General features: G+C 39.3%; 1 protein-coding gene across 1 annotated transcript in view; it reads right to left on the reverse strand.

The window, feature by feature from the left end:
- Positions 1-22,440, reverse strand: part of fmoda (fibromodulin a) — a 30,687-nt gene that overhangs the window by 969 nt on the left and 7,278 nt on the right. The gene's annotated exons all lie outside the window — the stretch shown is intronic.

The following is a 22,440-nucleotide window of genomic DNA, read 5'->3' on the forward strand; positions in this document are numbered from 1 at the left end:
TGCTGTGGCCAAAGTGCTTTACAATAATAGAATAAAAGAAAAACAAAACAATTAAGATAAAAACATCCATCCATTTTCCAACCCACTGAACACAGGGTCACGGGGGTCTGCTGGAGCCAATCCCAGCCAACACAAGGCAGGAACCAATCCCAGGTGGGGTGCCAACCCACCGCAGGACACACACAAACACACCCACACACCAAGCACACACTAGGGCCAATTTAGAATCGCCAATCCACCTAACCTGCATGGCTTTGGACTGTGGGAGGAAACCGGAGTGCCCGGAGGAAACCCACGCAGACACAGGGAGAACATGCAAACTCCACACAGGGAGGACCCAGGAAGCGAACCCGGGTCTCCTAACTGCAAGGCAGCAGCGCTACCACTGCGCCACTGCACCACCATTCCGCCCCATAAAAACATAAATAGAAATAAAATATATGAACATAAAATGAGATACATAATAAATAGAAGTAATGTTATATAATCACAAAGAGGAAACCATCAGTATTACTGAAGGTCACAGAATGCAAGTGAATAGAAATGAATTTTTAATCTTGTTTTGAACAGTTCAATTGTAGACGACTCCTTTATATGATGAGGTAAAGAGTTCCACGGGCGAGGCGCAGCAGCTGCAAAGGCCCTGTCCCCCTTGGTTTTACACTTGGTACGAGGGACAACAAGAGACAACTGATCAGAGGATCTAAGCACTCTAGATGGCTGGTGTAAAACACACAATTCAGATAAATAGGCAGGAGCAAGCCCATGTAAAGATTTAAAAACTAGCAGCAAGATTTTAAAATCAATTCGAAAACTGACAGGCAGCCAGTGTAAAGAAGCTAAAATAAGAGAAACAGAGTCATACTTTCTTGCCCCAATCAGAAAGCGACCAGCTGTAACCTGTGTATCAGAGATTTGTTAATCCCAGAATACAGCGAGTTGCAGTAATCGAGGTGAGAAAAAATAAAAGCATGAGTAGCTATCTCAAGATCCCTAGAAGATAAAACAGGCTTGATCTTACCTAATAGATGAAGTTGGAAAAAGCATCTCTTGACTACAGAATTTACTTGTTTTTCAAAAGAGAGGTTACTATCAAAGGTAACACCAAAATTGCGGACTTGAGGTTTGGAAAAGACAGAGAAAGAGCCGAGAAGTCCAAGACCAATTTGGGCTTTAGCTGATGAGCCCACTATAAGCACCTCCGTTTTATTTTGATTTAGATCCAGAAAATTATTAGCCATCCAGGATCTTAGTTCAGACAGACAGTTGTGGTGTTGATTTCTTGCAGAGTTGCAGACAGGAATATAAACCTGAGTATCATCAGCATAGCAGTGAAAAGAAATGTTAAATTTCCTAAAAATCGCTCCAATAGGGTGAAGGTATATAGAGAATAAAATAGGACCCAAAATGAATCCTTGAGGAACACCATATTTAAGAGGAGCAGTAGATGAAAAAGAGGAATTAAAAGTCACTGAAAAGTGTCTACCAGTTAAATATGACCTGAACCAGTTAAGAGCAGCCCCTTTAAGCCCAACAAGATTTTCAAGCCGCATCAGCGATATTTCATGGTCAATGGTGTCAAAGGCAGCGGACACGTCAAGGAGGAGAAGGACTGCCGCATCACCTGAGTCAGTAATAAGAGAGATGTCATTGAACACTTTCAGGAGTGCCGTTTCAACACTATGATAACGCCTAAAGCCCGATTGGTAGATCTCAAATAAATTATTGGAGTTAAGGTGATCGACCAATTGATTATAAATAATTCTTTCTAGAATTTTAGCCAGAAACACAGTGATCAGATCACAGTGAAATACAGTGGATCCAAAATGTTTTGAGACACCTTTACTTTCAGCACAGTTTAGTGCCTTGTACAGTAGATTTAGTTTTAAAATGACAAATGTGCCATTTCAGCCCATCAATCCATATACTCAGTCCTCTAATGATAAAGTGAAAACATGTTTTCAGAAAGATTTACAATTTTAACAAAAATCAAAAAGTGAAATCTCTGATCAAGGATAGCATGAGGACACACCAGTTTTGTGATGTAAAGAAGTATAGAAGTGCATGTTTCTTACCTAAAAAGGAAAATTTAAAGAGTCATTGTGAAATTCCAATAAATATTTTTCAATACATAGATCCTTAAAACCAGAGACTTTGAGAGTAAATAGATAAAAAATATAAAATCACAGTCAGCCATAATTCCCTCTTATCCAGCGAACCTCCTCTGCCCTCAGCTCCCATTCAACAATAGATTAGTAGACTGATGACGCCATGGGTACCAAGCAATTCACTTACCTTTTAGTTACCTACGTCAATGTTCGCTTAGAACTGAGCCTACTCTACTTACTGCTATCTCTGTCAGTATCTGCAATGACACTAGGACCTTTGACCCTTGGTCCTTGACAATCATCACACTTGCTCCTCCAACAGACTTCCACCTGACCGGCTGTCTATCACTCAAATTCTCCTGCTGGCTTTTGGACATACTTTGGACATCCTTTCTCTTCCATTTCTTTGTTATTTTCCCTTCTCTCTCTGGACTCAGACCTTTAATGCGGCAGTGTAGGCGCTGTACTACCAACACCTGGGGCTGTCAATAAGGGATGGCTGCACTGATGTCTCGATCACACATGCATACTTAATTAGCCAAGGTCCCTCATGATCTGCTTGGTGCCAGCTCATTCTCAAGCCCTTGCTTCAACTACACAACCAATCCAAGTCACAACTTTCCCACTAAACATTGCACTTGCCATCTTCATGACACATCATGTCAATATGAAGTACAGTAGACCCCCGCGAAGTCGCAGTTCAGAGTTCACAGCCTCAGTCATTCACGGATTTTTCCTTAGAACCTACTGTATCTAATAATTATTAGCGGAAACCACAAATATCCTCCGCAATTTTTATGGCTTTTTTCATGGCAATACAGTACTGTAGAGAGAACGGGAAGAAACTGCAGCGCAAACGTAACTTGGGATGGTGAAAGTAGCCAATAGAATTTGAAACTTCAACTTCCAGCAGTCCCTGCAGTGGCTCTGATTGGTCTTCTGCTGAGGATGCTGGGGCTATTGGGGTCAAAGGATGTCAGCGCAGCTTTTACAAAGGGGGGGCGGTGACCAAAAACAAAAAAAAAGTTTATGTAATTTGTGTTTCAAGCTTCTGTCTCTCTGCCTGCCTTCTGTTGGGTTACCTGTACTTATTTGTTTTGTCCTGGATCGTTTCGTGTTTGGCATTTGCATTATCTGCCTGTGTACATGAGGACTGTAAGTGGATTCATGGCCATCCTGCAAAGAAGCGCTCCTGAACCCATCTTCACCATGTCAGAAACTAGTGGTAGTACTATCTTTACATTCCCATTCAACGTGCGGATCTCTGGACTATCTATTTTCATCATTACATTTCATCTGTTGCTGTTTTTCATGATTTACTGTGTGTGTTTTGTTGGTGCTTTGTTGTATTTAATGTGTAATCGCTGTAAGAGGAACAGGGGTGGCATCGTTGTTTTCATTTGTTTTCATTACATTCTTTATTTGCTGTATGATTACCGGATTGTTTTATTTTTGTCTCTGTTTGTGAGTGCATGCGGGTCGGGTCAAAGTCCCTGGAATCTCCACCATAAAAATAAATAAATTGCCGTCTTCTTGACAGTGTGAATCTTAGCAGCACCGGACTGCTACAGCATTATTCATTTCTCCTTGCTGCTGATTGACTGAGATGCATCTCCAGCTGAGTGTTCTTGTGTTTTCCGTTTTGTTCCTCTTAACCCTTAAACCGCCACCACCAGCTATACAGTAATCCGCGAAGTAAAAACCATATGATCGTACGGTTATTTTTATATATTTTATAAACTTATAAACTCGTCCACACTATTATAAACATTTCCCGCACAATTATACAGCATAAACTCTTTGTACTCTTTAAGATATTAGGTAAGATTCGTTGAAATTATGTACGTATGTAAACACACTGTTTATATAGAGTAAAACCTAAATATTATTTTAAAGATATCGAGCGTCTCCGATATCACATATGTTACAGCTGTTACAACAGACAGGCCACCAGCAACAAATACGTACAATTTAAGAAAAATTATATACAGTAAAATGTGTGTACAGTGACACTAAACTATGTACATGTAATAAGTACTGTACGTAGAAAATTAATTATGGTTACTCACCAACAATGACATGACGACTTGTCCGATAACGATGAGTTTAATTTTACTGCACAACAATGGAGAGCATTACAGCTCTTCTAAAGGAGCCTCTTCAGGCGTCTGTGTAGCACCACCGTTGTTCTTCTTCCGACAATCTTCAATCCAAATCCCTAAAGCAGATTCCATCCAGACTACCGCCTTATTACATCCACTTACAACTCGTTTTGCGCCCTGGTTAAAGGACACCGCGGCCGTAGATCTTATATGCTTTTCCTCCTTTTTAAATAAAAAGAATTGTAGACTCATTGATGCTGTAATGGCGTCCTACAGCGGTGTAGCTGTTCCCTGCCTTCAACATATCCAAAACTTTTACCTTTTCGGCAATCGTTAGCATCTTCCGTTTGCACTTGGCCATGGCCCCTGAAACAGTAGTAGGAGCAGATCGTTTTGGAGACATAACGAAGGGCTTGACTATGCACAAAGACAAACAAAAAAGAGCACAAAAGTTAACTCTTTACACAGCGAAACACGTTGATGCTGAATGAGCGAGACAAGACTTCCTGGTTAACGCAGCGGAATCGAATTCGGCACTCCGTCGCTGAGCCAATCAGCACACAGGAACTTAACTGCGTGCTCTGATTGGGTAGCTTCTCAGCCATCCCCCAATAGCGTCCCTTGTATGAAATCAACTGGGCAAACCAACTGAGGAAGCATGTACCAGAAGTAAAAAGACCCATTGTCCACAGAAACCCGTGAAGCAGCGAAAAATTCACGTTATATATTTAGATATGCTTACGTATAAAATCCGCGATAGAGTGAAGCAACGAAAGTCGAAGCGCGATACAGTGAGGGATTACTGTAGTCGTTTTCCAGTGCCATTTGTGAGCCCACAGGAGCTGACTTAAAAGCCTGAACAGCACCTGTACTTTTTGGCTGATTGCTTTGTTTTTCTCTCCTCCACCAACATCCGCTGCTCCTATGATGTTTGTCTATTCTTTAATCGATAACTAACTGCATACTGAGCTCGTTTAACTTCTGAAAGAGACATGATTGCTTGTTTGAAGAGTTTGAATAAAGTTCCTGTCTCTACAATCTCCTGTGTTTCTGTGCAACTCTGTGACCCAACCGTGACACCCTGCAGCACTGCAGCCTGAAGTCTCTGGGATTGAGACAGCGTCAGCGTTTACCTCTGTGTGTTTGCGTGCTTATAGTTCAAGCGCAGTTGGCTCGGTGATTTACTGAGTTTCATCCGTCAGTTGCACTTTGTACATATTGTTCCAGTAGTTTTTTAAATAGTTTTTACAGTTCATTAGCAGTGTGTAAAATGATCAGTGTTGCAGTAATTGTGATACTCTTTGCATGGAAAAAAAATGTGTTCTATTAAAATTTCACTTTTTCTTTGTGAATTGTGACGTTTACCTAAAGTGCAGCAAAAAAGTATTTGGCGTCCAGGGATGCATTAACCCCCAAGTATGTGGCAGTTTCACGGTTAAAGCCCCAAGATGCCGTCGAAATGCCCTGCACCTTCTAAGGCTTCTGGCAATGAAAACATGCTTGCATGAGCTACAGTACATATAGTGGTAACATCGGTATTTTACATTCTAGCACTGCGGGAGACACAGCAGTACAGTATACAGGTTTACCTTTACATTCTTTTGTTAGGTAATGTATTAAGCTGAGTTTGAAATCAAATTAAAGAGTTTTGGGGGCATATTTAGGGTTTAAACTATAAAAATAGGCATTTTTGTAACCACATCCAAAATTCACAGTTTTTCACAATTCGTGGGTGCTCTAGGAACATAGCCCCCACGAATTTTGGGGGTGTACTGTATATAAAATTGTGATTATCACATTCTGAAACAACAGTATACATCTTAACATGAAGGCCTGTAGAATATGTCATGTTTTTGTAAAGTTTCATTCAAGTACTGCATAAGACTCTTAATTGACAATCTTTCTAGCCCAGTAGTTCTGTGATTTGCTCTTCATGATTGAACTCTTCAATATATTCAATGCTATTCAATATAAACTTGTACCGTACATTGCAATTAAAAATGACCTTTACATAATACATGAGGGAATTTGTGCTTGGCTCATCTTCAGTTACCACATAACGTTACCGTCTAAACATTTGCAGGACTGTATGGTTTTCTTTTATTTATGGTATGTTACATTCAGGACATCAGCAGAGCATTTTTGCATTTGGTACCTTTTGGATTATATCAGCATGCTATGTTCATAACATCAGTGTAACATTTACAAAACTTCCTATTTTGTCTCCTTCCTGTTCTCATAAAGCAACAATAGAACATTTACTGTAGAAATATGTTACTGATATTTTAGCTTTGATAGGAAGTTCAGGAGTTCAAAACATTTTATAAAACGTTTGAGGACATTTCTGTCTGGTCATTGTTTCCTTAATATTTAATTTTAAACAGATTTAGTTTGAAGGACATTGAGTGCTGTGCTCTTACACTGCAAGCACATAGCAGGATGCCAGTGATATTTCAGTTCTGATATTAACTGTAGTTTTAGTTTTTATTTTATAAAATTAATTTAAATTTTTATTTCGTTCTAATTCTCAGTGGAGTCAACAATTTTTATTTTTATTTAGTTCTGTGTTTAAAATTGTAGTTTTTATTTTATTTCGTTCTGGCTTTTTTACATAATATTAGTACAATATATAAGTTTTTCTCTGTTGCAAGACCACAAATGCTGGCCTACACATATTTCAATGCAAGTTATGTTTCAGTCAACAACATACACTCACAGGTCATAATGCTGTTACACACAGCTTGACTATCAATGATGAAACAGATCAAGAGGCCTAATGAGTACAGTCAGCAAGATCAAATGTTTCAACCTAATAAACTAGTCTGTGCAAGCACGTTGCTGTTAAGCTTTAAACAAGCAAGCATTTCGAGAGATTCGTTCATGTTGCAACGATGTCCATTGCACAGATAGCCGCACATTGAAAATATTCACAGGTGCACAGACAAGGTCCTTGGCGTTGTACGTTGACGAGTTCTGCTGCCAGTCCTGAAGCAGTGACGTGCGGTGGTTTATGGCTGGTGAGGCACTGACTCCTTCAGAGTCAGATTTACAAACATATGAATCCTAAAGAGTACCTTATTCACTATTCAATTGGCAGCATGCACATTTGTTACTGGTTATGTTTCATATCTCATCAGCATTCTTTACACACACATAGGTAACGTTCATATTTGGCTAAGAAAGAACGTTACATTTATAGCTGAAAGAAAGAGCAGAGAGTGCGCATTTGCGCTGCACCCTCCATGTGTTCTAAATTTGTCGTTGCAATTTCACAATTCCTACTCATTCAATACAAATGAAAGTATAGAGTGGTGTACAAAAAAAACGGATTTCAATTTGACCTTAATTGAAATATTTAGTTGTTTTTAAAAGCTTTTAATTCTGATGCTTTAATCAATTTTAATACAGACTGCTCAACAAAAGGATATTTTATTTAAGTTCAAAATTTAGTTTTTAAATATTGGATTTTTTTTCTTAGTCTGATCACATTTTTATGAAATTGAAAACCATTTATGGTCTTACCTTTATTTGTAAATGAAGTCCATGCACCTGTCCTTCTCCATGAAAATCTTCGTCACTTTCTTGTAAAAGTCCTCCTTATTTTCCTTTAGTTTAAAAACTCTTAATCTTCCATTTTTGGCAGTCAGTCGGAAGTGCAGTGCACTTTACTTTCTGATATTGCTAACTTATTGGCGCCTTGAGCCTCTGTGTAGAAGAACAGTAGCAACAAGCACATGTTGGGTTCACAACCTTGTACCTTTTCACTGCGGTTTTATAAGTCCGATCAGCAAGACTAGATATGTCACACACATTTATTAAAGATTTTAGCCAGACTGTGGAAAATCAGGGTGTATAATAAACGCGTGTGCAAACATTTTATTGGCAACATACAGAGAGACAGCAACAGGCACACGCCAATTGCATGCATCAAGCCTGTGTGTGAGGGACAGCACAGTTTAATGTGAGGGCTTGTCTCATCGTACATCACGTCTCTCTCCTGTATTTGAACAGGAAATGTGCAAATTCAGCGATTTTGACTATAAAAATTATCAAAATTATTGGAATCATAGACAAAACAAATTTATAGCGGAGACCAGTGGACAAATTTATTTTATGCTATCATTATTTCTTTTACTATTCATGATGACAGGTGAGACTGCATGTTCCTGTATGAAGTGCAGTCATGATGCCAGAGAAGTGCTGGACTTCCACTAAGCACTGATCCTGCTGACCCTGCACTGAACCTCCGAGACTCTTTTCTTCTTCTTGCACACTACATTTACTTTTATTATCATCTGTGCTGTAATTAAAGTATTTGCACACATTACTTTCTTACTTTCTACCCGCAATCATCTATGCAAAACTTGCTATCATCAACCACAAGCTATTACAACTTCAACCCGACGAGCTACTGTAAATGTGCTCAACAAACAAACAACAGTCCTTTACGGAAGTTGTGCCATGTGACTATAGTAAGCCCAAGTTACAAGATCACCGCATAGTGAAGAGCGCAACGTAAGTGAACGCTCACTGCGACCTACAAACAACCCCTCTGCACGACTGAACCAGATTGAATGAAAATGCTATTGCTTTTATTTTCGTTTTACACAATTTTCGTTCTCGTTTTAGTTAGTTCACAAATCACTAATTTTTATTTTTATTTAGTTTTAGTTTCTCTGTTTGCCTTAATTTCAGTTCTTGTTCTTGTAAAAAGAAAAACAATATTTTTAATTCTAGTTCTCGTTTACGTTATGAATATATCACTGCAGGATACAACCCGTCAAATTTGATTTGATTTGTTTCAATTACTGCCTACAATCATAATCAGTTGAAATCAATGTCTTAGGGCTCGTTTATACTTCACGCTCAAAGCGCGTACACACCCGCATTATGGCTGCCACGCGTTCCCAGCGTTCATTTGACGTGCCCTCTGAGCAGGTCCTCAGAAATTAACACGATGCGTGCGCGACTTGCAGTACCAGCAAAAAGTCGGGGGGCGCAGTGTGCTAAAAGTTAGAATGTGTCGTCAGAGTCTTTGGTTACTATCTACATGTGACAGAAAGCTTTTCGGATCCTACGAGATCGATGTGTGCGCTTCGATGTTTGATGAATGGTTCGATGTGGTGAAGCAAAATTCCGACATACAGATGTATTCGTGGTATTTTTATATTCAAACATCGCATATTCCCGATCGTAATGACATGATACATTTTAAAAGTCTCACATACCGTCTTCTGCGCAGTGTTTTTTTCTAGGGTTTCCTCTGCTCCTGACAGCAGCGAATCGCCAGCAATTGATTGCCACACTGAGCACATTAAATGTATGATATTCCAACTCTCTGCACATTTAGAATCCTTAGATTTGTACTTGATATCACTTTCATGATGAAAAGCATTAAAGTATGTATATTACATTTTACAGATAAATCGGTAATTTCATTTAAATAATGAATGCTGTTAATAATTACACACATGGGATTACACAGTGGCGGAGCGTTAGCACTGCTGTCTTGCAGGGAGTCACGTCGCTGATTTTCCCTACCTGGAGTTTACATGTTTTCCTGCTGGGTTTCCACAGTGTGCTCCAGTTTCCTTCCAAAGATATGCAGATTTGGTTACACTAAAATGACGCAAGTGTGTATGTGAGTGCTTGTATTCACCTTGCGATGAGATGATGCCTCGTCCAGGAATTGTTTCTTCCTCGTGCCCAACGCTAGCTGAAATGGAAAAATCCCTGGACTGATGGATTTAATCGTTAAACATCCTTTTCAGAGATATTGAGGTAAGGTGTCATCGGAATGTAATGGGTGTTCAAAGCAATTCACAACACAGCAAAGCCGAACCTATTCTCCCCCTGATAATATCTCGCACTGCCACCTGGTGGATTCCTCCAGATTTACGCAAAGTGCACGCACAAGTATAAACACTATAATGCTTGCGTAGCAGGAGCATCCGCTGCAGCATGTGTTGCATTGCGTGAAGTATAACCCCGGCCTTACAAAGGCCACAGCTTTACTGCCTTCAGTTTTTGCAAAGTCTGCCCTTACAAAAGATATGTGCATGTTTGATCTCTTCAAAGGAAAAGTCAGCCAAGCAGAGAGGTCTAACATTTGTGGTCACCGGGGGGCGCTGCAGCTCCCCAAACTCCCAATACACACAAGCTTGGATGCAAGTTCTTCAATCACAAAGGGTTTATTCGTGGGAAACTCTTTACAAGTAAGCATTATACACACCACATTCACAGTTCAGCTCTCAGCAATATTTTCCCTCCGTCTCCTCCAAGCTTTATCCTCCTCCTCCTCTCAACTCTGGCTCCTGGAGTTGAGGCAGGCAGCTCCTTTTATGTTACACCGGGAGTACTTCCAGTGTCCCGAAATTCTGGCCAAGGAGCACTTCCAGGTGAAGCTAGAGCCCAAAAAAGTAGGGCTCACTGATTGTTTCTGTGCCCCCTAGCAGCACCCATAGAACCCAACAGGACTTACACGCCATGGGTGTACCAGCCAGGTAAGGTTCCCAGTACACCTCTAGCTGGGGTGACAGTCCCCTTGTGGCATCCGTCACTCAGTAAATTAACTACTGTATATATTCATGTATAAGTCGGGCCTTGAAACCCAAAAAATCATAAAATCAGACCCCAACTTATACACCCATTCAAAAATGCAACACTTAATTTTTTTTTTTAAATCTTCTTGCCCCCTTGAATCTTGCATCATTTTCTCAGACGCATCGAATTTTGTTGCAGCAGCGCAGTTACCAATTTCTTTCACTACTTCAATGAGTTTTAATTTTAAACCAGCTTCATATTTTCTTCTCATCGAATGCTCCATCGTAGATAAGGGATGCTCTTATGATAAAGGTGTATGAGGTTGTGAGATACAAAAAATACAAATCAGGGCAAACGTTGCTTCGGAATAGTTTGGGTATTACTGTGTGGTCACGTAGGCACAATAGAGAGGGACAGAGAGAGAGAGAGAGAGGTTAGGAGCACACGCTGATACAGCACATTGCCGCACCCACATAGAAAAAAGGCAGTGTGCTCCATGGTCACTCTCTTAGGTGGGCATTAGCATATTATAATCTCTTGGACCAATAGCGTGAGTTTTCTGCATTTGAAATTATACTGTAAAATCAAGTCCCGACTTATCCGCGGGAGAACTTATTCGCAAGTATATACGGTAACTGTTATCTTTCAGGAGAAGGAGGAGAAGAAGGATCAATCATTTTAAAAACTTCTTCAATTAAACTAATCTGAAACATAAATCAGAAGCCCTCTTTCTATTAAACAAATGCTATGCTGTAGTTACTGCTAGCTGTTAAAGCCAAGCTACCTTTTTGCTTCTCTGATTGCATGCTGTTTAAGAAACTTTCATTTAATATTGAAATAATTCACAGGTTGGGAATCATGGAATTCTGGTTTTGTATTTCTCTTGGTTAAATTTGTTAATGTTACTGTTAACCCCAGTAGAAGAATGACATTCTCAGGATGGCCTTGGCAATATTACAATATGACATCAATGGAACCAGCCCTGGCTCTAGGTGCCTCAGGCACTCCAAAACAATGCTTATGTGGTGCCTCAGCATGCTATTAATTTAAATAAAATCACTATTGTAACAGTGATCAAGTGGAGTGGACCCAAAGTTTATGTTTTGTTTTTTCATTTTTCAGTTTCCCCCTCTTCCTCTAAAGATATTTTTGATATAAAGTCTTTGCCTCGCTATTGAGCCTGTGTAGGCCAATAACCTGCACCTTGAGTTTGAAGCTAGGCTGCTTGGCATGGCAGGCCTACACTTTTGGTTCACATGTGTGATGGAGTGTAGGTTTGGCTTTATCTCACTTTTTGAGGTTACCTAAGAGAGAGACAATCACAACAATTCTACTAAGCAACATTAAGGATTTCAAAATGGGCCAAGTGATGAAACGAGTCAAAATTCACAAAGGAGTTGTAAACCAGAAAGTTGCAGTTAATGGTACCAAAGCCCTAATGCTAACCAAGAATCATAATCAAAAGAAAATGTTTTTAACACCAGAATTAATAAATAACATGCACAAACGCTTGGATGCAAATTGATCTGTGGCATTACTTCTCATTGCAGCTTTAGCATTGCATTCTTGGCTTTCGATTCCTGTTTTTTTGTTTTTGTACTTCCATTCTAATGGAGATTTGGGCCTTGATCCTTACTTTGTCTATAAGGCACTGTTACTATTTTGTTATTTTTTCAGATTTGTTTGGCTTTTTTGTCAAAACCTATATTTTGCTCCTGCCTGTTTTTGTAATCATTGTGAAGCAGGACAGGCAGGAGACAGGTTTTGCACCAAGCACACAGTTTATTTGCATTTCTGGGCACACAGTAAACCAGCACTAAAACACAAAACAGTCCCTTCTCTGCTGCCAGTCGATCCACCTCCACTCCTCCTCAGGTTTTGTCCTCTTCCTCCAGACTCTGGCCCATGAATGGTGGGGACTGGCCCCTTTTTATAGGGCATTTGGAAGGACTCCAGGTGCCCAACAAGCCTCTTCTGGGTGTGGCGGAAGTGCGGCTAAATAGGGCCTTGCAAATGTCCAAGCGCCCCCTGGTGGTGGCCATTGGCCCACACAGGGTTGAACTTCTATGTTCATGACCTGTGGTCCTGCTGCAAGCCATGGGGGCTGCACTCTGTCAGTCCAGTGGAGAAACAATCTTAAAAATGCACTCTCCCCCGGTCCTTCCATGCTCCAGGCGCTCAGGCTGAGTAAGGTCTCTGGTCGTCTACCACATCATCTTTTGCATTCCTTGTAGAATAAACATATAAACATAAAGAAATGTACTTGTTTTGTTCTGGACTAGAGGTTAACAGTTTTACTTTCTTCGTTTTGGTGAAAATTTGCCCTATTTTTTTAGACTGTGCAGGACAGTTCCTTGAGTTTAGGGCTTGGCAGCCAGTGGTGAGGCATAATCTTTTAGGATTAGCCCTGAGTGAAATTCAGGTCTATCTTTTGGGTTTTTGAGACTCACATCCATTCCTGCTATTTTTGTATGGTAGGAATCATAACAGAAGCAATTAAGCTTCTTGTAACGCTACAGTAAGGAAAGGATATTTGTGAGGATCTCAGAAACACTCCTTCTGTTCATCAGCATGGGAAGGGTCACATCCATATAGAAACAGGGAAGATTCACAAGTTGTTAGCCTTGTCAGGAGTGGATATTCAAGAAAATTCTCTGACACATCAAATAGGCATACTCAGAGGAACTGTTAAGAAACTAACATTCATGAATATCCCTTCCTCTGACAGCAGGGTAAGTGGTACTGTTCATGACTACACCGTCACAAAATGACAAGCAGTGATATTTAAGTATTAAAGGTCATAAGCAATAAGGTTTCTTGTGTAATCTAACTTGTTATTAAAATGTTTCTCAGGTTTTCCCTCATAAGGTTTTTTGAAATTTTCTATTACATACTGGAAATAATTACTAATCTAAAAAAGTACTGCTTTTGCATTCTGTTAAATTGTATTCCCGCTTAGGGACTAACCAATTGGTCCTGCAGTGTTCTCTAGATAGATAGATAGATAGATAGATAGATAGATAGATAGATAGATAGATAGATAGATAGATAGATAGATAGATAGATAGATAGATAGATAGATAGATAGATAGATAGATAGATAGATAGATAGATAGAAATTCCCAGTTTAGCGATGAGGCTTGAAGGCTATTGTCTGCATTAACATGACAACCACTGGTTGTTATTATTTTTGTTAAACACACATTTGCACTTCTGTTTCAGCGTTTCCCAGTTTATGCCATGTGTCATGATTAGGTTTTGGATGGATTCATTTAGTATTTTCTGTGTCTTGAATGTTATTTTCAGTTCCTCCCATTGCCACCATTTTGAGAGTTGTCATTGGTGCTGCATTCTGCATTGCAAGGGTTGTGTCTTCTACGATCATCACTTGGAGGTAATCGGTGTGACAGGATGAAAGGTTACCTAGAGGTTGCTTTCATTATCTGATCTGCAGATACAAACCTATACTTAAAAAGAAACCTTTAGTTATTGTGCTTCTCGTGAGTTTTATTTGGTTTGACCTCTTTGCTGTTTTGTCAGCATCAATTCTTGTCTCTTGTTAGGATTTGGTAGTCAAGTTTATTTTTATTTCTTTTGATTTAATTTTTTTATGTGCTTCTCCCGGTTCAGTAAATAAATCATCTGTCCATTTCTTGGCAGGACAGCATGCTGTACATACCAGATGTACTTTTTAGTCCAGTGAGATTTGCTCTCAAAGGAATCAGAGGAGAACTACTCTAAATTTGAAAAAGCCAGCAAAGAAAATTACATGTGCTCTTTCCACTTTGTGGAAAAGAAGCCAACAGACTGATGCTCGTTTTTCAAAGAAGTTCAGAAACCTGGTGCAGAAAGAACAGGGATGTGTGTAGAAAATCGCTGCTGCTATTGATTTTTCTGGTCTCACACTGAGTAGCAAACACCTGCCTGCGTGGTAGTTAGTGCTGCTGTTGGACATGCAGTGTACGGTTTGAGTCGTGCCATGTGAGTAGTCTGCATGTTTTTTCCATGTTATGGCGGCTTGTCCTTTTCCACCTCAAAGCAGTTCAATTCTAAATTTGAGGCATTGATATTTCAGTCTAGACAGTTTATAGCCAATACAGTTTCCTGAACAGTGAGTGGTTGTGAAGTTCTCTCTTTACTTAATATTTAAATTTCTGTGGAAATATTTTTTCAGAAGATGATGATGTCAGACAATATCATAATTATCAAATGCCAACTGAGACAGACCAGGCACCAGCATTTTATTGTTTGATGGAATTTTTTGTGATATTAAAGGTGCGTGAACCTGTATGCTTCACTAATCATTACAGAAAAAGGCACAGACATTATTAGTAGAAAGTTCATGTGAAATATTAGTGACATTTGCACTCATAGGGGAAATTCTGGTATGGCTTCCCCATGGTTTTCATGGCAAAAACACAACTGTTAACAAGTACAACTTTAATGGTAGGGCATCTAACATCTGAACAAACTACAAGGTCAAGGTCTTCTTTACTGACACTTGTACAATGTATAATGAAATTCTAGCCATCCGTGCATTCCTACTGGCCGTTGAGCCACCCGCTACGCAGCCGAAAACTGCAAACAGGTGCCGACAGCAGGCACAACAGGCAGCAACAGACGTTTTATGTTGATTTATGTGTGAAACCATTGCTTTGTGCGCTTTCAGAGTTTTTTGGAAAAAATATTAGCCCTCAAAGAGTTGCTATTGAACATAGACTGTTTATGCTGCTCCCTGATAAAAGGAAATGTTTCTGCTGGTATCTGTTCAGATAAAAAAGAAAACTGATTTAGAAATGTTAACTTGCTGTTGCTCAGAAGGGTCCTGTTAAAATGTTGTGATTGTTGCTCTGGACTCTGAGGGCAACTTGTTTTTCTATAAGAAACTAGATAAAACATTAATGCCCTGACAGTGGCAAATAGCTTTGGTTTTATATTTGATTTGATTACATTAATGTTTAAGTTCAGATTTACAAGAAATATTTTAACTTCTACTATGTAAAGGGATGCTGCTGTTTAAAAACACCTTATTTGTTTAAACTGTTTGCAAACCAAATACACGCAATACACTACTTTTGAGTTCATTATTGAATTTTGCACATAACAATGTGATTGTTGTGATTGTCTGAGATTAAAAATTTTAATTGTTGCCCAGCACTAATATATATATATATATATATATATATATATATATATATATATATATATATATATATATATATATATATATGTATATATATATATATATATATATATATATATATATACAGTAATCCCTCGCTATATCGCGCTTCGCCTTTCACGGCTTCACTCCATCGCGGATTTTATATGTAAGCATATTTAAATATATATCGCGGATTTTTTGCTGGTTCGCGGATTTCTATGGACAATGGGTCTTTTAATTTCTGGTACATGCTTCCTCAGTTGGTTTGCCCAGTTGATTTCATACAAGGGACGCTATTGGTGGATGGCTGTGAAGCTACCCAACTTACTTTTCTCTCTCTCTTGCGCTGACTCTCTCTGATCCTGACGTAGGGGGTGTGAGCAGGGGGGCTGTTCGCACACCTAGACTATACGGACGCTCGTCTAAAAATGCTGAAAGATTATCTTCACGTTGCTACCTTCTGTGTGCAGCTGCTTCGTGAAGCGACATGCTGCAAAGTGCTTCACATACTTAAAAGCTCAAAGGGCACGTATTGATTTTTCTCTCTCTCTCTCTCTCTGCTCCTGACGGAGGGGGTGTGAGCTGCCGCCTTCAACAGCTTTGTGCCGCGGTGCTTCCCATACTTAAAAGCAAAACAGCCCTATTGATTTGTTTGCTTCACTCCTTTGAAGAGGAAGATATGTTTGCATTCTTTTAATTGTGAGATGGAGCTGTCATCTCTGTCTTGTCATGGAGCACAGTTTAAACTTTTGAAAAAGAGACAAATGTTTGTTTGCAGTGTTTGAATAATGTTCCTGTCTCTCTACAACCTCCTGTGTTTCTGCGCAAATCTGTGACCCAAGCATGACAATATAAAAATAACCATATAAACATATGGTTTCTACTTCGCGGATTTTCTTATTTCGCGGGTGGCTCTGGAACGCAACCCCCGCGATGGAGGAGGGATTACTGTATATATATATATATATATATATATATATATATATATATATATATACAGTATATATATATATATTGTGATGAACGGCCGGAGGTTCAGTCCGGCCGGGATGTCCCAGAACGGGAAGAAGGTAGAAGAGCAGCCTTTTCGGGACACTGCCTCCCCTGGGATGCTAGGTGGCAGCTCCCCTGAATGACAATGATTCCCCAGATTCCCTCAGGGCATCCTGGGACATGGAGTCCGTTTCTTCAGCCCTGTTGGGTACCGTGGATGGGAGCTCACAAAGAACTCAGGGACTCCTATTGTTACTACGACCCGGAAGTACTTCGGAGGCACAAGGATGGAAGCCCGCAGTACTTCCGGGCTATTTGAGAACTGAGGATGTGGCATTAGCCCAGAAGAAGAGAAAGAGTACTTCCGGGTCATGGACTATTTAAAGGACTGGTCAAGACCCAGCAAAGGGAGTCGGAGTTGGGTGGTAGAGTGACGGAGCTGCTGGGTGGAGAGGAGGATTGTGTTTATTGTATTATTGATTACTGATTTGTGAATTGTAGAGTGTGTGGCACTTTGTGCACTTTATTTGAAGAAATTATTAAAGAATTCTTCTTGGTGCTTTTAAACGTGTGTCCTGGATGTCTGTCTATGGGGTTTCACGGGGCAACTGCGCCTCTAGCGTCCACAATATATATATACTGTATATATATATATATATATATATATATATATATATATATATATATATATATATATATATATATATATATATATACAAACTGAGGGCACCGTGGCGGATGTTAGCAGATTGCTGGCCAACCACAAGCGTTACCTGGTAGGTAACCACCCATACAATCAGATTGTGACACAGACTACGAATGCCGTGAATGTAATTACCCCGATCTACATGCTGTCAAATAAACGAACCACACGCCGTGGCACAACGTTAGGGGCATTGCCTCTGACGCTGACATCCGAGGTTCGATTCCCGAGAGGGAGTGCAGTGGAGTGTGTACACCTGATGAGCCCAGAATGAGGGCGAAACACGTGTCGTGTACTCTTTGCATTTATTTGACAGTAAACTATTTCAACCATATATATATATATATATATATATATATATATATATATATATATATATATATATATATATATGCAGAAAGAGAGAGTGAGTCCATAGGATGGACTCTGCAGTACATTTATAAAAGTTGATGAGGGCTGCTGGAGATGTTTGGGCCTTCGTCAGACATCTGAGAAAGTAAAGTTCCTGATTGGCCTTTTTGTTGACTGCTGTAGTGTGTGTCGTCCGCCTAAGATCATTGGTGATGGTAGCCCCCAAGAATTTAAAACTGTTAAGTCTCTCCACAGCCGTGTCCCCATTGTAAATGGGAATGTGATTTACCTGATGCTTCCTGAAATCAATGATCATCTCCTTAGTCTTACTGACATTCAGAGAGAGGTTATTGTCCTGACACCACTCTGACAGAAGCCTAATCTCCTCTCGATAGGCTGGCTCATCATTATTTGTGAGCAACTCTATGATGGTGGATTAATTAGTAAACTTTATGATGGCATTGGAGCTATATCAGGCCATACAGTCTTGGGTGAACAGAAAGTACAGCAGGGGACTTAGTAAACTGCTCTGGGGAGTGCCAGTGTGCAGAATCATCGTAGAAGAGGTGAGTCTACCAAATTGTACGCGCTGGGGTCTGCCAGTCAGTAAGCCAAGATCCAATTGCACAGAAAGAAACTGAGACGCAGGTCAAGGAGCTTGGTGTTCAGTCTGAATGGAATTACAGTGTTGAAAGCAGAGCTGAAATCTGCAATTAGTAGTCAGACATAAGAGCTCTTTTTATCCAGTTGTTCCAGGGGGCTGTGCAGTGCATGGGCTACAACATCCTATCCAGACCTGTCATGTTTACAAGCAAACTGCATATGGGTCAGGCTATTTGGAATAATACTCTTTGACACTAGAATGACAGTTATATTTTACTGCTGCTTCACTCATGGAAAGGATAAAGTGTTTAAGTGTCCTGTGATTAAACATTGGCCAGAAGGATGCTTGGCAGAGGTCATAGTTCACAGCGTTTTGCCCTGGTGTAGATGCCTGCTCTTTGTCCCCAATTCCTGTCTTGTTTGCAGGTAAATTGGGATGCCCATACAGACCATACAGGCCTTGACATGGGTGGAGGCAGTAGCTCAAGTTTCACGTCATATACTGTCCAGTTTTGTACACTCACTATTAGGTCAAGAAGCATCAGACGATCATATCTAATAGTAGCTGAGCAGAAGGCATAAAAAGACAATGACAAAAAAAAAAAGACAAACACAATAATGAAACGTCTGTAAGAACCAACATACAGCAAGCTGCTACTCTCTGGTGCCAAGATGAAGAAACTTCTGGATCAACATTTTCTACCTGTGTGAGCACACAATGGAGTTGTCTAGTTGTTACACAAAATACCATGTCTTGTAAAAAACAAACACAGACAAAGGGATGACAGGTAGATGGATGAATGCCAGGATATTCTACACCTGTTGTTACATTTTAAACACTGTTGGGCTTCTGAGTGGGTTGCAAAAAAATAGTCAGTAGTTTTTTCCCCTATAAATTCCACTGAATTTGTATCACGGTGGTCTAACCAGAAGATGTCTCCTAACGTTGACTCACTCCACTTTCCACTATAACGTCTCTCTATTTGAGCAATATCCTGATAGAAGCTCTCTCCGTGATCATCATCAGAGACTGCTCCCACATTCTCATGGAAAATATCCAAACCAGTGTGTAGGATATGGATTGTCACACATGTAGGCATGGGAGACAGTTTACCGGCTCAAATAAATGTGTTTCCCCACTGGAGCAGGGTTTGGCATTGCCTTCTGTCTTTTTCCCTTCCCCTGTAGACCAGCAGTAACTAACCACTCTTCCGATCCACAGGAGTTTCACAACACTTCCTCATCTAGTAATCCAGAATTAGCCTTTAGATGAAATCACATCCTCTTCTGGTCACCAGGATTCCACCCTTCAAATTTCATCACTTCCTTAATCCGTCTTCCTGTCAGTTTTATATATTTGCCAGGCCTTTTGTGAAGATCCTCTGTTCTGTTGTGAACTCAAATCTGTGAAGACGTGTAACCTGATTTTTTTTACTTGTTTGCCAAGTATACAGTACAGAATTTCCTTGTCTCTTTTCACAGGATCTTTAAAGATATGTTGCTCCTAAATGCTGGGTAGGAAGACAGAAGCTCCTCAGCTAGTTCTTCATAGTTTTTTACATTTGTTTTTCCAAGACAATTGAAGCAACCCGTTGTTTTTTATAAAAGGAAGGCTGTGCATTTTGTTTACCATTTGCTTATCTATTACCTGGTCAAGACAATAGATGGATCACTCCAACTTTGCATATTTTTTGTAAAAAATATTTAAACAACAACTTCCTGTTTTCTGAGGGCGTCTTTCTTTCTAAATATAAATTCCTAACTATTTGAAGGAATAAAAAGAGACAAAAAAAACAATGGATGAGAGCAAAAAATGTGGAGCAAATATTTGATTGTATGCTGATTTCACCTCAACTAATTGTTAAGACTGCTAAAAATATGCTTTAAATAGTATCTTGTGCATGAAACAAACAATTAAATAAAAAAAAACCCACAAATTTTCCAAAACAGTGTTTTCCACAAAATCCAATATTCCATGGAAATGGTTTGGGGTAAATAAGTTCCAATTTCAGAAATGGATTCAGCACACCTAAATCTATAATGCACACAATTTTTTTTGCGCAAGAAGATTTTGGTGCAGACCAGTGTAATGGAAATATTAAAGAAAGGACAGGAACAATTAAAAAGAAAGGAAAAAAAAATGTGGTCTTTTTTTACTTATCTTTCTTCATTATGTAAAGCATTTTGAGCTACATCATTTGTATGAAAATATGCTATATAAATAAATGTTGTTCTTGTTGTCGTAAAGAAAAAAATGAAAGAGCGAACATTACTGAAGAAACAAAAAAGAGGAGAAGTGTGAAAACTAGAATAAAGGGGATTTATAAGAAATACTTATAACCTCTAAACTGTTAACCATGAAAATCTAACCATACATTACCAAACAACATGCTAAAGTGAAAACCAGAAAACCCACACAAAACAAAATGCTTAAGAATTAACCAAGGTTTATCATAGACAAAGGAGACTAGGGTAATGCCACAACAAGGAGCTGCAGCCAAGGCAGTGCTTATGTGTCCTTCAGGTGACTGCACTTCTAACTGCCTCACCCCCTGAAAGAAACTGACTGACTGGAAGCCCCCCCTTCACATTGATTAAACAAAACATGAAAACAATGCATAGGGGAACGAGTAATAGAAAATGAAAAATGGGAAAGCCAAAAAAAAAAAAGGAAAAGAGGTGGGATCAGGGATGATAATAACAACAAACCATGACATTATCCAAAAAAGAAAAAAAATAACAGCAGAGCTCCTGACACCCAACTGCCTTCCTTATTCAGGCTCTGGCTTGGAGCAGATCTGATGTCATATAATAACTTATTGGGACAGGAAGAGCTTTATCAAGTCTCTAAACCATGAATGTGCACGTCTTTAGCCTCAGTTAGGGGTGACATGGAGATGCAATTAAAATTAATATGAAGACAAGAAGAAGAGTTGTATGAACAAGCGAGGATCATAATAAGAAAACTAATAGAGAGATCATTGAACCCTAACTGTAACTCAAAAACCGTAGTCGAAAATGTAAAGCAAAAGTGATTCATCAAGGGCTCTTTAGAAGATATCTATGAAAGAAAATGTGAAAAGCATTTTGTTTAAATCCATTGAACTCATTTATTTACGGTTTCCATTGCACTGATCTTTATTGTGTCAAAGCGATAAATGAATTCACATAACTTCTAAGACTATTCACCATAACATCCACAGGCACAAAACAGCAGCCATGACACAAAATGGTGATAACCAGAAGTAAACAAAAACAACAATAAATCATCTCAAAATAAATAATACACATATGTAACTAAATTAAAAAAACACAAAAAATTAGTCAGGGAAACAATCACGACAGCCCCTAGAAAGAGTGCACCACAAAGCCTTGCCCATCCTTGAAATTGCCTGATCTGAGTGGTAGCTCTGAGGCTAACTGGCAACTGTCATGAGAATGAGCAATTTATCATTTTTCTCTGTGAGTATTCCACATATTTATGTAGAGCTTTTTTCTTGTTTTTAGGTGTTTCCATATACAGTATATGAAATTCATTTTTGTTAATAGATTTCTTATCTGGGGCTGTTTTTTTGGCAAGCTGCCATTTTGTTTTCCTTATGGACGCTGCCATTTTGAGCTACATTTCTTATAGTTGCAATGCACTTTGTTAAGAGGTGTCATTGGGTGGCTGTGACCGGTATAAACTGGTATAAAGGTTGGCATCACACATTTCCCATTGTTCAACTTTCTGAATTTGTAGAAGCTTCGTGAGTGGTTTTAAGAGTCTCCTTTTCATTTTTTCAGAAACAAAAACTTGTTGTAATGACTCACTCAAAAAAGAACTTAAATGAGTTACCACTCTGCCCAGTGCCAAAGGGAGTGTGAGCTTAC

The sequence above is a fragment of the Erpetoichthys calabaricus genome, chromosome 3 (genome assembly GCF_900747795.2).
Source record: "Erpetoichthys calabaricus chromosome 3, fErpCal1.3, whole genome shotgun sequence".
Classification (NCBI taxonomy): domain Eukaryota; kingdom Metazoa; phylum Chordata; class Cladistia; order Polypteriformes; family Polypteridae; genus Erpetoichthys; species Erpetoichthys calabaricus.